A 13,563-nucleotide genomic window follows, 5' to 3' on the forward strand; every position below is an offset into this window, starting at 1 on the left:
TAATATACCTATTTGTTATAAATCTTTTGATTATCATTGTATCTGTAATCACATATTCAAAGTTACTTCCCTCTGGTAAACTCAGACTGCTTCCCAATTTATACTTCAAGTAGGATCTCAGTTGGTAGTATGCCAACACTGTATCTTGAGTTATATTATATTTATCCTTCATTTGTTCAAAGGATAATAATTTATTTCCCGAAAAGCAATTTTCTATTCTTTTGATCCCTTTTTTCTCCCATTCTCTAAAGGAAAGGTTATCTATTGTAAAAGGGATTAACTGATTTTGCGTCAGTATTAGTTTTGGTAATTGGTAATTTGTTTTATTCCTTTCTACATGAAGCTTCTTCCAAATATTGAGCAGATGATGTAATACTGGAGAACTCCTACATTGTACCAATTTTTCATCCCATTTATATATGTTCGGGTATCTTCTCCCCTATTTTATCTAGTTCTAATCTAGTCCAACCTGGCTTTTCCCTTGTTTGATAAAAATCTGATAGGTATCTTAATTGTGCGGCTCTATAATAATTTTTAAAGTTTCGCAGTTGTAAGCCTCCTTGTTTATACCATTCTGTTAATTTATCTAGTGCTATACTCAGTTTCCCTCCTTTCCATAAAAATTTCCTTATTATTTTCTTTAACTCCTTGAAGAATTTCTCCGTCATGTGTACTGGCAATGCCTGAAATAGGTATTGTATCCTTGGGAAAATGTTCATTTTAATACAGTTTATCCTTTCTATTAGTGTTAGTGGTAAATCTTTCCAATGCTCTAAGTCGTCCTGTAATTTTTTCATTAGTGGATAATAATTAAAGCCCTGGGACATAGTTCCAAAATTCGAGGGAATGGACTTTGGACCCTGCTTCTCCCGAGAGGAGTCAATTCATGGAATTCATTCAGCCCATCGAGTTGTTGCGAGCTCCATCAATCTCGCCCCCACTTATTTGACTTCACATTCCCACAGCCAACATGTCTGTGGGGGTGTAATGGGCCCTGGTGACAGTGATGATCAGGTTTATTGTCACATACAGTGTTCAATGTACATAGAACATTCAGCACAGTACAGACCCTTCAGCCCTCGTCATATATACTTGCCAAAGAATACTAATCTCCTCCCTACCCAGTAACCCTCTATTTATCTTCCATCTAATGTGCCTGGAAAGAGGCTCTTAAGTGCCCCTTAATGTTTCAGCCTCTACCCCCAGCCAGGCCCTCACAACAGCACAGTACAGGCCTTTTGGCCCGCGATGTTGTGCTGACCCATGTAAACCTACCCTACATCAATCTAACCCATTCTCACATCACACCCTTAGCACGCTGCTGACTTGTGATGTGATAAACAAACCCCCCCCACCCCAGGCCAAGCATTCCTGACACCCACAACTATGTAAAACAAAAACATACCCCTGATGTCTCCCCTCAGCATTCCTCCCTTCGCTCTGTCCTCTGGCGTCTGCTACTCCTGCCCCGGGAAAAAGGCGCTGGCTGCCTCCCTTATCTATGCCTCTCGGAATCTTCTAGACCCACACACTGAAATTCTAACTTGCCGCAGCCAAACAGGTACCTGTATAGAAAAACTGGTGGAATTCTTTCTGGAATGGGGCCAAGGTTGGTGGTTGAGCCTGGTACAAAAGGCACATTGAAAAGACTGGGCATTGTCGGGGGTGTGGGGGTGGGCAGGATTGAGTTCATGAGATCACTTTGCAGCTCTACAAATCTCTGGCGAGACTACACTTGGAGTATTGTATTTGGCTCTGGTCATCTCATTACAGGAGGGGTGTGGAGAGGGTGCAGGGGAGATGTTGCCTGGATTGGAAAATGGGTCTTTAGAGGCGAGGTTCGCAGAGCTAGGACTCTTTGGAGCGTAGAAGGATGAGAGGAGACTGAATAGAGGTCTCCAAGATTCTGAGGCCTAGCTAAGCCGGGATCAGGGGACACCTGTACCAATTTAAAGGAGGGAAGTTTAGGGGAGATGTCAGGGGTTAAGTTTTATTACACAGAGAGATGTGGGTGCCTGGAATTCATTGCCAGGTGTGGGGGTGGAGGCTGGGACAATGGAGGCATTTAAGACAGGCACGTGGATGAAAGAAAACCAGAGGGTCCAGAGGTTCCTTTTATTGTCGTGTAATAATACATTAAAAAATATAATGTACATGATATACTTCAACCTTTTCCGGTCGTAAGGCTAAGAGTCTCCAGAAGCATTGCCTGGCGCCCCTAACAACAGGAGAAAGACACGGAGTGTCAAAAGATTTGCCTCCAGCGGTCTCATGGACTCATGTGCAATCCATCGGCCACTCGAGCTCCAGATTCGATCTTCCAACACGATCAGGGAGCCCTTCAGTGCCTGAGGCCCCTGCGGGAGTGTTCCACCCCCCACCCCGACCCCTCTTGCCCTCAGCGCCCTCTCGAGTCCCGGTTCCCATAAGCCAGTCTGCCAACAGCCCATGTGAATTGTTCGAGTAGGTCGATAAAGGTCGGCACAAAATCATGGGCCGAACGGACTGTAATAAACAAATTGAATTGACCCTTTAGACCCTGGCTATTTTTAACCTTTCATAATTTACACTCTGGACTGGGTCCATGGGTAAACCATGGTATGAACACCAGTACGAACCAGCTGGTGGTTGGGTATAAAACCAGTCCCTGTAAATAGGGACACGGAGTATACGTGCTTTTTGGTAGGGTCCCTGTAAACGGGAACATGGAGAAAACGTGCTTGTTGGCATAGTCCCTGTAAACGGGGATGCGGAGTATACGCACTTTTTGGTAGTGTCCCTGTAAATAGGATTACGGAGTATATGTGCTGGGTTTCGTTGTAATATTTTATTTATAATTTTAAATATATTTAACAATCAAAAGTCATACCATACAAAACATTGAGAGCCCCTCCCTCCACCCCCTCCCTCCACCCCCTCCCCTCTATACATTCTATTAAACAGAGAAAAGAAATGAAGAAAAAGAAATAAAAGATCATCCCATTGTCCATGCGTCAGTAAAACATCTGGAGACAGGATAATACCACAGGGTTAAAATCTTTCCAGAGGTCCACTGGGTGGCCAGTTGCGATCGTAACCCAATATTGACACCAGTGGGGTACTGAAATGCTCTAAGTAAGGCTGCCAGAGATTTAGGAAGGTGTTCTATCCCTTCCTGAGTTTGGATGTGACCTTTTCAGGTGGGATGCAACTATTCCGCTCTGAAGACCACCTATATCCACGAGGAGACAAGAGTCAGACGTCCATGTTACCGCTATGTACTTCCTGGCCACACATAAGGCAATCTCAGAGAGTTTAATTTCAGTACGAGTTTAGTGGTAAAGAAGACAAAGCTCTGGGAACACTGGGAAAGTGATTCCCGTGATCGTGGCCAGGGTGTCACGGAGGTCATACATGAAGGGGCTGCACCTTCGGGCAAAGCCAGGTGAAAGGTCCACACCGCACCTTAAAACTCATCTGTGAGGATTCAGCTTTGTATTGGGGTGAGGTAGAGCTGATGGAGAAAATTATAACCGACAGTTGATAGTAGCCAACAAAAGACCCTGACGCAGATCCGACCGGAGCTGTTCAACAATAGTTTTTTTTTAAATTTTTCCCAAAATATAGTATCTTATCTGAAAAAACAATCCTTTTTGACCTATTAGTACAATTCACTTCTCAGTTACAAACATTTACTCCCCTCCCCACTCTGAGAATTTTAAAAATTAAACAACTAAAACAAAAAAAAAATGGTAAAAAGCAAAAGAAAAGAGAACTTTAGCATCCCGCCGCTCTCTCCGATTGACAGCGCCCGCTGGTGTCTCCAATTGACAGAGTCCTGCCGGTCTCTCTCAACAACAGCATTCCGCTGGTCTCTCCGATCGACAGCATCCAGTCAGGCTTTGGGCTCTCACTCATAAATAAAAAATGCCTTGTAGAAATAACCGTATCGATTTCCTTCGTGGAGCAGGTGCTTGTTTTCGATGAATGCAGAAGCACTTGTTGATCATCCCTGAAAACCAGGACCTGGACATGAATGGGTTAAATGAAAATGATAATTAGATATAAATATTCACAATAATTCTAGTGCAAAAAAGGTGACCTGCACTAATGCAGACAGTTCCGGATTAGTGTGCCAAGGGGGAAGTTCAAGAGCCTGATAACTGTTCTTTAACTTTCAGGCTGAAGGGACTGGTGAGAAGTGGCAGCCAGGGAGATTGAGGGGGGGGGGGGGGAATCCTTTGTGATGCTGGCAGCCTTGGGCCACTGCGGCATGGAAAGCAGGCCACTCGGCACTTCGACTCGGTGCCGTGGATTGGACAGGAGGCCGGTGCCTCGTTCTGTTGCCTTCTGCATTCCTGAATTAGCAAGCCAGGCCACGATCCAAGCAGTTGGTGAACTTTGCCCAGCACACAGTGAAAATAAAAATTGGATCGGATAATGTTTTCTGACTTCTGGGTTCACAAGGAGCCTGCCTACCTGCGCCGGCAGAGGACCAGGGCTTGCAGAATCAGAATTTATTGTCCTGAGAGTATCACAAAATTTGGCCGCTTCACAGTGCAAACATGTCCCTCGTAGCACAGAACAGTACAGTCCAGAAACTGGCCCCCTTTGGCCCTTCTAGTCTGTGCCGAACCATTATTCCACCTGGGCCCGCACCCACTCCGTAGCCCTCCTCCACCTCCCCTCTCCCATCCATGGACCTGCCCAAATTCTTCTCCAACCTTAAAACTGAGCCAGCGTTCACCTCATCCCACACTCTGTGTGCGGAGAAGTTCCCTCTAAACTTTACCCCTTAACCCAGTCTCAGTGGAAAAAACTGACGTATGTTGACTCTCTCCGTCCCCCTCGGTCTTTTTAAATACCTCCATCAAATCTCCCCTCATTCTTCTATGCGCCTGTTTGACCTCTCCCCCCCCACCGCCCCGCCCCAAGTTCTGGCAATAATCGGAACCACATTGCAAAATAACTTAGATAGTGCCAGAAAGAGACAAATTGAGGTAGTTCACTGATCATTCAGGAATCTGGTGGTGGAGGGGACAAAGCAGTCCTCGTTGTGCTGGCTGAGAGTGTAGATCCATGGATCGAGGATTCAGGCAGGGGAGGGTGTGTGAGCAACTGGGTAGATACTAGTTGGCTGCGATGGCAGCCAACAGATAGGATGTGTCAGCTGGAAAAGATAACGATCCACGCCCGCCTCAGAGTCTGACACAACCTGACACCAACAGACTGATGGGCGCACATTTGTTCAGCTGTTCTGAGGCAGGTTTATTGCACACCTGCAAATCAGCCTCCACGGATCCGCCCACAGGGAGCCATCTGTACCCCAGAGAGGATGAACAGAGCAAGAAGGCTGGGACCCCGCAGTTGCTGAATTATCTAAGGCAGAGAGGATCTTGTCCCGGACACAAATTGAGGGAGCACTGCGAGGTCGGAGAGGCAGTGTGGAGGGAACGCCCCCCAGTTCCCGATACCCCTCCCTATCTCTGTCACCCACTCCAGTCCCTGACACCCCTCTCTGTCTCTGTCACGCCCTCTGGTCCCCTACACCCCTCCCTACCTCTATCACCCCCTCCAATCCCATACACCCCTCCCTCCATCTATGTCCCTCCGGTCCCCTATAGCTCTCCCTGTCTGGTCCCCTTCACTCCTCCCCGTCTCTGCAACCCACTCCAGTCCCCCACACCCCTCCCGGTCTCTATAAACCCCCTCCAGTCCCCTACACCCATCCCTGCCTAACCCTCACTCTATCGAACAGAAAACCCGGATGATTGGAGCTCAATCCCAAAGGCAGGAATCACGCGGATGCTGCTGTGTGGCAGTGTGGCCATCCCTACCATGTCCTCAGGGTGCTCCGCTCGCTGGGCGCCTCACCCTGGAGAGGGTAGGAGTCAGCTGGGGGGGACACCCAGCACCCAGTGAAATGGGACAAGGCAGCAGGAGTGGAGGGGGACCCCCCCCCCCCAGAGTGAGAGAGGGATAGGGACCTCCTGGGGGAAAAACAGATAGAAATGGACTTTACATGATGTCATGTTTGTAGAACCACAGAACATTACAGTATGGAAACAAGGCCCTTTGGCCCCTTCTGGTCTGTTATTCTTCCTAGAACCACTAACCTGCACCCAGCACACACCCCACCCCACCTGTCCAAATTCTTCTTCAATGTTAAAAATGACCCCGCATTCACCATTTCAGCTGGCAGCGCGTTCCACACTCCCACCGCTTGCTGTGTGTTGAAGTTCCCTTGAAACCTTTCTCCTTTCACACTTAACCCATGTCCTCTGGTTTGTATCTCACCTTCACTCAGTGGAAAAAGCTGTCACCCTCATAATTTTAAATACATCAATCAAATCTCCCCTCCTTCTTTTATGTTATTCACTGAGGGACGCTCCCTTCTCACAAAGAGATGCTCCCTTCTCACTGAGGTATGCGCCCTTCTCACTGAGGGACGCTCCCTTCTCACTGAGGGACGCTCCCTTCTCACTGAGGGACGCTCCCTTCTCACTGAGAGACACTCCCTTCTCACTGAGAGACACTCCCTTCTCACTCAGGGACACTCCCTTCTCACTCAGGGACACTCCCTTCTCACTGAGTGATGCTCCCTTCTCACAAAGAGAAGCTCCCCTCTCAGTGAGAGACGCTCACTTCTCACTCAGGAATGCTCCCTTCTGATTGAGAGATGCTCCCTTCTAACTAAGAGACGCTCCCTTTTAACTGAGGTATGCTCCATTCTCTTTGAGGGACGCTCCCTTCTCATGAGGGACACTCCCTTCTCACTGAGGGACGCTCTCTTCTTACTGAGGAACACGTCTTTCACATTGACTGACACCCCCTTCTCACCGAGAGATGTTCCCTTCCCGCTGATGGACGGTCCCTTCCTACTGAGAGACGTTGCCATTTCACTGAGGGACACTCATTTCTCACTGATGAAAGCTCCCTTCTCACTGAGAGACTCGCCCTTCTCACTGAGAGATGCTCCTTTCTCACAGAGAGATGCACCCAACTCACTGAGGGATGCTCCCTTCTCACTGAAAGACGCTCTCTTCTCACTCAGGGACGCACATCTCACTGAAAGACGCTCCTTTCTCACTACGGGATGCGCTTCTCACTGAGAGACACTCCCTTCCCACTGAAGAATGCTCCCTTCTCACTGACGGATGCTCCCTTCCCACTGAGGGACTCTCTTGTCTTACTGAGAAACTCTCAATTCCCACTGAGAGACACTCCCTTCTCACTCAGGTACGCGCTTCTCACTGAGAGACACTCACAACTCACTGAGTGACGCTCCCTTCTTACTGAGAGATGCTCCATTCCCATTGAAAGACACTCCCTTCTCACTGAATGATGCTCGCTTCCCACTGAGGGACTCTCTTGTCTTACTGAGAAACTCTCAATTCCCACTGAGAGACGCTCCCTTCTCACTCAAGGACGTTCACTTCTTGCTGAGAAACGCTCGCTTCTCACGCAGGGACGTGCTTCTCAATGAGAGATGTTCCCTTCCAACTGTGAGAAACTCCCTTCACACTGATGATGCTCCCTTCCCACTGAGGGACACACCCTTCTCACTGAGGGACGCTCCCTTCTCACTGAGGGACGCTCCCTTCTCACTGAGGGACGCTCCCTTCTCACTGAGGGACGCTCCCTTCTCACTGAGGGACGCTCCCTTCTCACTGAGGGACGCTCCCTTCTCACTGAGGGACACTCCCTTCTCACTGAGGGATGCTCCCTTCTCACTGAGAGATGTTTCCTTCTCGCTGAGGGACACTACCTTCTCCCTAACGGAAGCTCCCATCTCAATGGGAGATGCTCCATTCTTCATGAGAGGTGTTCCTTTCTCACTGTGGTACACTCTCTTCTGACTGAGAGACTCTCCCTTCTAACTGAGGGATGCTCCCTTCTGACAAAGAGATGCTTCCTTCCTACTGATGGACCATCCCTTCTCACTCAGGGAAGCTACCAACTCACTAAGGGAAGTTCATTTTTCACTGAGAGATGTTCCCTTCTCACTGAGGGATACTCCCTTCTCTCTAACGGAAGCTCCCCTCTCAATGATTGATGCTCTCTTCTCACTGAGATGTGCTTGCTTCTGACTGAGGAAGCTCCCTTCCCACTGAGGGACGCTCCCTTCCCACTGAGGGACGCCCCCTTCCCACTGAGGGACGCCCTCTTCCCACTGAGGGACGCACCCTTCCCACTGAGGGACGCCCCCCTTCCCACTGAGGGACGCCCCCCTTCCCACTGAGGGACGCCCCCTTCCCACTGAGGGACGCCCCCTTCCCACTGAGGGACGCCCCCTTCCCACTGAGGGACGCTCCCAGCCCATTGAGGACGCCCCCATTACACTGAGAGACGTGGTCTTCACACTGAGAGACGCTCCCTTTCACTGAGGGACTCTCCCTTCTCACTGTGGGCATGTAGAGGGACGCTCACTTTTCATTGAGAGACGTTCCCTTTATGAGAGATGAGTAAAACTGATATAAAAATATGAAGAAGAGGAAACTAGTATAGATACATGTGTAATGAATAAAGCCAGTATGAATAGGATAAGAATAGATATTAGAATGTAGGAAGTAAAGTTAGTCTGAATAAGATAAGGGTCTTCTAGCCCTAGACAGTATTAGCAAGTTCTGCATATGAAGAGGTAGAAAAAAGGGGAAGGTGTGAATTAGAACAAAGGCAGGTTTGTGAATAAGGACAATGACATGATGGGACACAGACAGGATACCCCCTGATCAGTGTAAAGGGAGCGTCCTTCAGTGAGAAGGGAGAGTCAGAAGGGAATCATCCCTCAGTCAGAAGGGATCGTCCCCCAGTGTGAAGGGAGCGTCCCTCAGTGTAAAGGAAGCATCCATACGTGAGAAGGGAGCCTCCTTCAGTGAGAAGGGAGAGTCTCTCAGTAGGAACGGAGCGTCCCTCAGTGTAAAGGGAGCGACCCTCAGTGGGAAGGGAGCGACCCTCAGTGGGAAGGGAGCGACCCTCAGTGGGAAGGGAGCGACCCTCAGTGGGAAGGGAGCGACCCTCAGTGGGAAGGAAGCATCCATAAGTGAGAAGGGAGCCTCCTTCAGTGAGAAGGGAGAGTCTCAGTAGGAACGGATCGTCCCTCAGTGTGAAGGGAGCGTCCCTCAGTGTAAAGGGAGCGACCCTCAGTGGGAAGGGAGCGACCCTCAGTGGGAAGGGAGCGACCCTCAGTGGGAAGGGAGCGACCCTCAGTGGGAAGGGAGCGACCCTCAGTGGGAAGGGAGCGACCCTCAGTGGGAAGGGAGCGACCCTCAGTGGGAAGGGAGCGACCCTCAGTGGGAAGGGAGCGACCCTCAGTGGGAAGGGAGCGACCCTCAGTGGGAAGGGAGCGACCCTCAGTGGGAAGGGAGCGACCCTCAGTGGGAAGGAAGCGTCCATAAGTGAGAAGGGAGAGTCTCAGTAGGAACGGATCGTCCCTCAGTGTGAAGGGAGCGACCCTCAGTGGGAAGGGAGCGACCCTCAGTGGGAAGGGAGCGACCCTCAGTGGGAAGGGAGCGACCCTCAGTGGGAAGGGAGCGACCCTCAGTGGGAAGGGAGCGACCCTCAGTGGGAAGGGAGCGACCCTCAGTGGGAAGGAAGCGTCCATAAGTGAGAAGGGAGAGTCTCAGTAGGAACGGATCGTCCCTCAGTGTGAAGGGAGCGACCCTCAGTGGGAAGGGAGCGACCCTCAGTGGGAAGGGAGCGACCCTCAGTGGGAAGGGAGCGACCCTCAGTGGGAAGGGAGCGACCCTCAGTGGGAAGGGAGCGACCCTCAGTGGGAAGGGAGCGACCCTCAGTGGGAAGGGAGCGACCCTCAGTGGGAAGGAAGCGTCCATAAGTGAGAAGGGAGAGTCTCAGTAGGAACGGATCGTCCCTCAGTGTGAAGGGAGCGACCCTCAGTGAGGAGGGCGCACGTCTCATTAAGAAGGGAGCGTCTCTCTTTGAGAATGGAGCTTCAGTTTGTGAGAAGGGAGAGTCGCTCAGCGTGATTGTGTTAGAAACAGAAGTACCTTCACAGAATTTGCTCGAGACAAAAATTGAGAACAAAGAACATTTATGACTACAACAATGCAAAGTTGGGTGCTTCCCCTTACCCTGGGAATACACACATACACTGGGGCTCACCCAACTTTTATACAGTTGATTTCAGTATAGAAGTACCCTCCCCCTTGCATTCTTCTGCCTCCTGGATGAGTTTGGCATTAGGCAATCCCGTCTGCCTACGTGCTGTTTCTGTGAACTTGGTGGAGGACCAGGGGGTATCCTGTCTGTGTCCCATCATGTCATTGTCCTTATTCACAAACCTGCCTTTGTCCTTATTCACAGCTTCCCGACTCTCAGGGCTACAACCTTGTATGTAGAACTTGCTAATTCTGTCTAGGGCTAGAAGACGCTTATCTTATTCAGACTAACTTTACTTCCTACATTCTAATATCTATTCTTATCCTATTCATACTGGCTTTATTCATTACACATGTATCTATACTAGTTTCCTCTTCTTCATATTTTTATATCAGTTTTACTCATCTCTCACAATCCTCACTTTTCTTTTAGCTACGCTTCGTGACTTCTCTTTTTTTTAATTTTTTTTATTTTTCACACTATAATATAGGAAGCAAAGCTAGTATGAATGAAATAAGGAATACTAGACTAGATTAGAGGAAGTTAAGTAAGTGCTGAGTAGGGATGAATTCAGATAAGAGTGCTAGGAAGGGTTACGCAAGTATAATAGAATAAGATAGTGATGGAAAGAATTAGCAAGTTCTGCACATAGTAAGTCCTGAGGGTTGAGATGTGTGAATAAGGACAATGACATGATGGGACCCAGACAGGATACCCCATGGTCTTTCACAGAAATTACCAAATGCCAAACCAATCCAGGAGGAAGAATGTTAGTGGGGGGGGGAGGGTACCTCTACACTGAAATGAACTGTATAAAAGTTGGGTGAGCCCCAGTATATGTGTGTGTATTCCCAGGGTAAGGGGAAGCACCCAACTTTGCATTGTTGTGTAATAAATGTTCTTTGTTCTCAATTTTTGTCTCGAGCAAATTCTGTGAAGGTACTTCTGTTTCTCACAAATGGGGGCGCGTCCGGGATCCCACTCCCTCCACTGACAGAGTGCCCGACGACAGGGGTAGGCTGATTCAGCTGGACTCCCGGACGACGGGTAACTGGTCAGTGGACGAAGCGAGTGATATCTGAGAAGAGGCATTGAGAACAAACGACAGGAGAACGTTAAGGAAACGCGCTAGGAATAGCTACTGGATCCCGGTAAGAGGAATTTATTTACCTGCTAGTATGGGAGGTGTGAGTAGCAAGGGAAACAGACCTGAAGAAGGACAGGAGGATCAGATACCTAAACATAGTCCATTAGGATTAATGTTATCTGATTGGGGTGCGAGGATAACCCGTGGGAAAGATAAACAGACCATGGTCAGGTATTGCTATCAGGAATGGGTTAAGAATCCGATAAAAGGGAGTTCGGTATATTGGCCAAAGTTCGGATCTGACGAGGACTGGATGTGTCAGGCATTGAACATCTGGCTCTACCAAAATCAAGGAGGTAATACCGAGAGCAGAGAATATGCAGCCTGTTGGCTCAGTGGATCGTTTGATCAAATGATTTTGAGCGAAAAGGATTGTAAGAACAAGAAGGATGAGGAACCTTCTGCCCCTGAAATACAAGGATGGGATGTGTTACATTCCCTTCCTCCACCTTATGCTCCCCCTGTGCCGGCTCCTATCTTCCCCCTCTCACCTCCGCTTTACCCTTCTTTACCTTCCCCTCTTCCTCCACAGTTAGAGAAAGAAAAAGAAAGTATGGGTGGTATGATGACCCGCTCACAGAGTACAAGATTACCGCTTCAATTGACACGAGAGGGAGGAGACTTTGATTATGAGGGTCATTCAGAACAGTGTGAGACCCTTCGGGAGGGAAGGGCAAAAAAACCCTTTGATTTGTCTCCCGGAGGGCAGGAACCTAAACATCATAGAGATGGGGATAAGCCAGAAATTAACTGGATGAGACTTTTACGAGAGGTTCCCTTGGGAGGGGATGTGGGGGGTCTCGGGTTCGTAAATGTGCCTCTGACTAGTATGGAGGTGCGCAATTTTAAGAAGGAAATTACCTCCCTTTTCTTTCGAAACTTTATTTATTAATTTTAACATATGAAGAAAGTAAGTAATTCACGTACAGAAAAAATACAAAATAAAGTAATACAAGTACAAAGTAACATAGTTAATACAATACCAATCTCGGCATCTCCCCCAACAACTAAAAACTAAGACTAAAAAAAAACTATTTTTAACCCCTAAACCCCCCCCTCCCCACCCCCACAATAAAGAGTGAAGAATTAATACTATTAGTATAATAATAAAAAATATATATATCTATCTTTAAAAAAGATTGATATATATTTTTTTAAAAACCAAAAAATATTAATTAAGTATTAATTATTAATCCAAAAATTTTTATTATATAAGAATATATATGAAAAAACAAAAACAAAAAGAACTTAAACAAAAAAAAACTAATAAAAAAAAACTTTAAAAAAAGAAAAAAAGAAAACATATATATAGAAAAAATATATCATAAAAAAAAGGTTTTTTTTTAAAGAAAAAAAATGATTAATTCAAACTTATTTAAATTGTATATAATCAATAAATGGGGTCCACTTTAACTCAAAAGGACATGTTATCTTGTATAGAAAAAGATATTCTTTCCATAACCAAACAAAACTTCATCTCTGAATACCACCTATCTAAAGACAATACATTTCTATTCTTCCAAGTAATCGCTATACATTTCTTGGCCACTGCCAGCGCTAAGTAAATAAAAGAGATCTGGTAATTATCTAATTCTAAATCAATAAACGGTTGCATATTTCCTAATAAAAATATATCAGGGTCTAATACAATATGAAGATTATATAGATTATTAAATACAGATTGAATACCTTTCCAAAATTGTTGTAACCGATCACACAACCAAACAGCATGTAAAAAAGTACCAGAAACCTGATCACAATGAAAACAAAGATCGGACTTACTAAAACCAAATTTTTAAAAATTTTTCGGGTGTTAAATATAATTGATGTATAAAACTATCATTAATCATCGCCAATCTAGCATTATCAATTTTCGAACACTATTACGACAGATTTCAGACCAATCTTCTTCAGTTATTGTTAAACTTAAATCTTTTTCCCATTTCATTTTATCTTTATCCCAATCTATTTTACTTTCACTTTCCAACAAAATACGATACAAACCTGATATATAACCCTTTTTTGGAAATGAGAGCACATATTTCTCAAAATCAGTTTCAGACAGTAAATTCATTTGACGACCTTGGCATACCTCTTTTACAAAAGATCTTAACTGATAATACACAAATATAGAATAACCACTTATATCAAATCTCTTTTGCAATTCTACAAAAGAACAAAAATGACCTTCTAAAAAACAGTCAGATAAATTATGTATTCCTTTCTCCTCCCATTGTTTCAAAATAGTATTAGATACCATGAAAGGAACAAGTTGATTATTATTTAATGGTAATCTTCCCGACCACTTATTTTTCAAT

At 46.5% G+C, this 13,563-nt stretch overlaps 1 long non-coding RNA gene across 1 annotated transcript in view; it reads right to left on the reverse strand.

Moving 5' to 3' along the window:
* Positions 1–2,924: 2,924 nt before the first annotated feature.
* Positions 2,925–13,563, reverse strand: part of LOC138764479 (uncharacterized) — a 36,681-nt gene continuing 26,042 nt past the window's right edge. The window contains exon 3 of the long non-coding RNA XR_011358168.1: positions 2,925–4,005. This is a non-coding gene — a long non-coding RNA (uncharacterized lncRNA). The remainder of the gene's footprint in view (positions 4,006–13,563) is intronic.

The sequence above is a fragment of the Narcine bancroftii genome, chromosome 5 (genome assembly GCF_036971445.1).
Source record: "Narcine bancroftii isolate sNarBan1 chromosome 5, sNarBan1.hap1, whole genome shotgun sequence".
In the NCBI taxonomy this organism is placed as follows: domain Eukaryota; kingdom Metazoa; phylum Chordata; class Chondrichthyes; order Torpediniformes; family Narcinidae; genus Narcine; species Narcine bancroftii.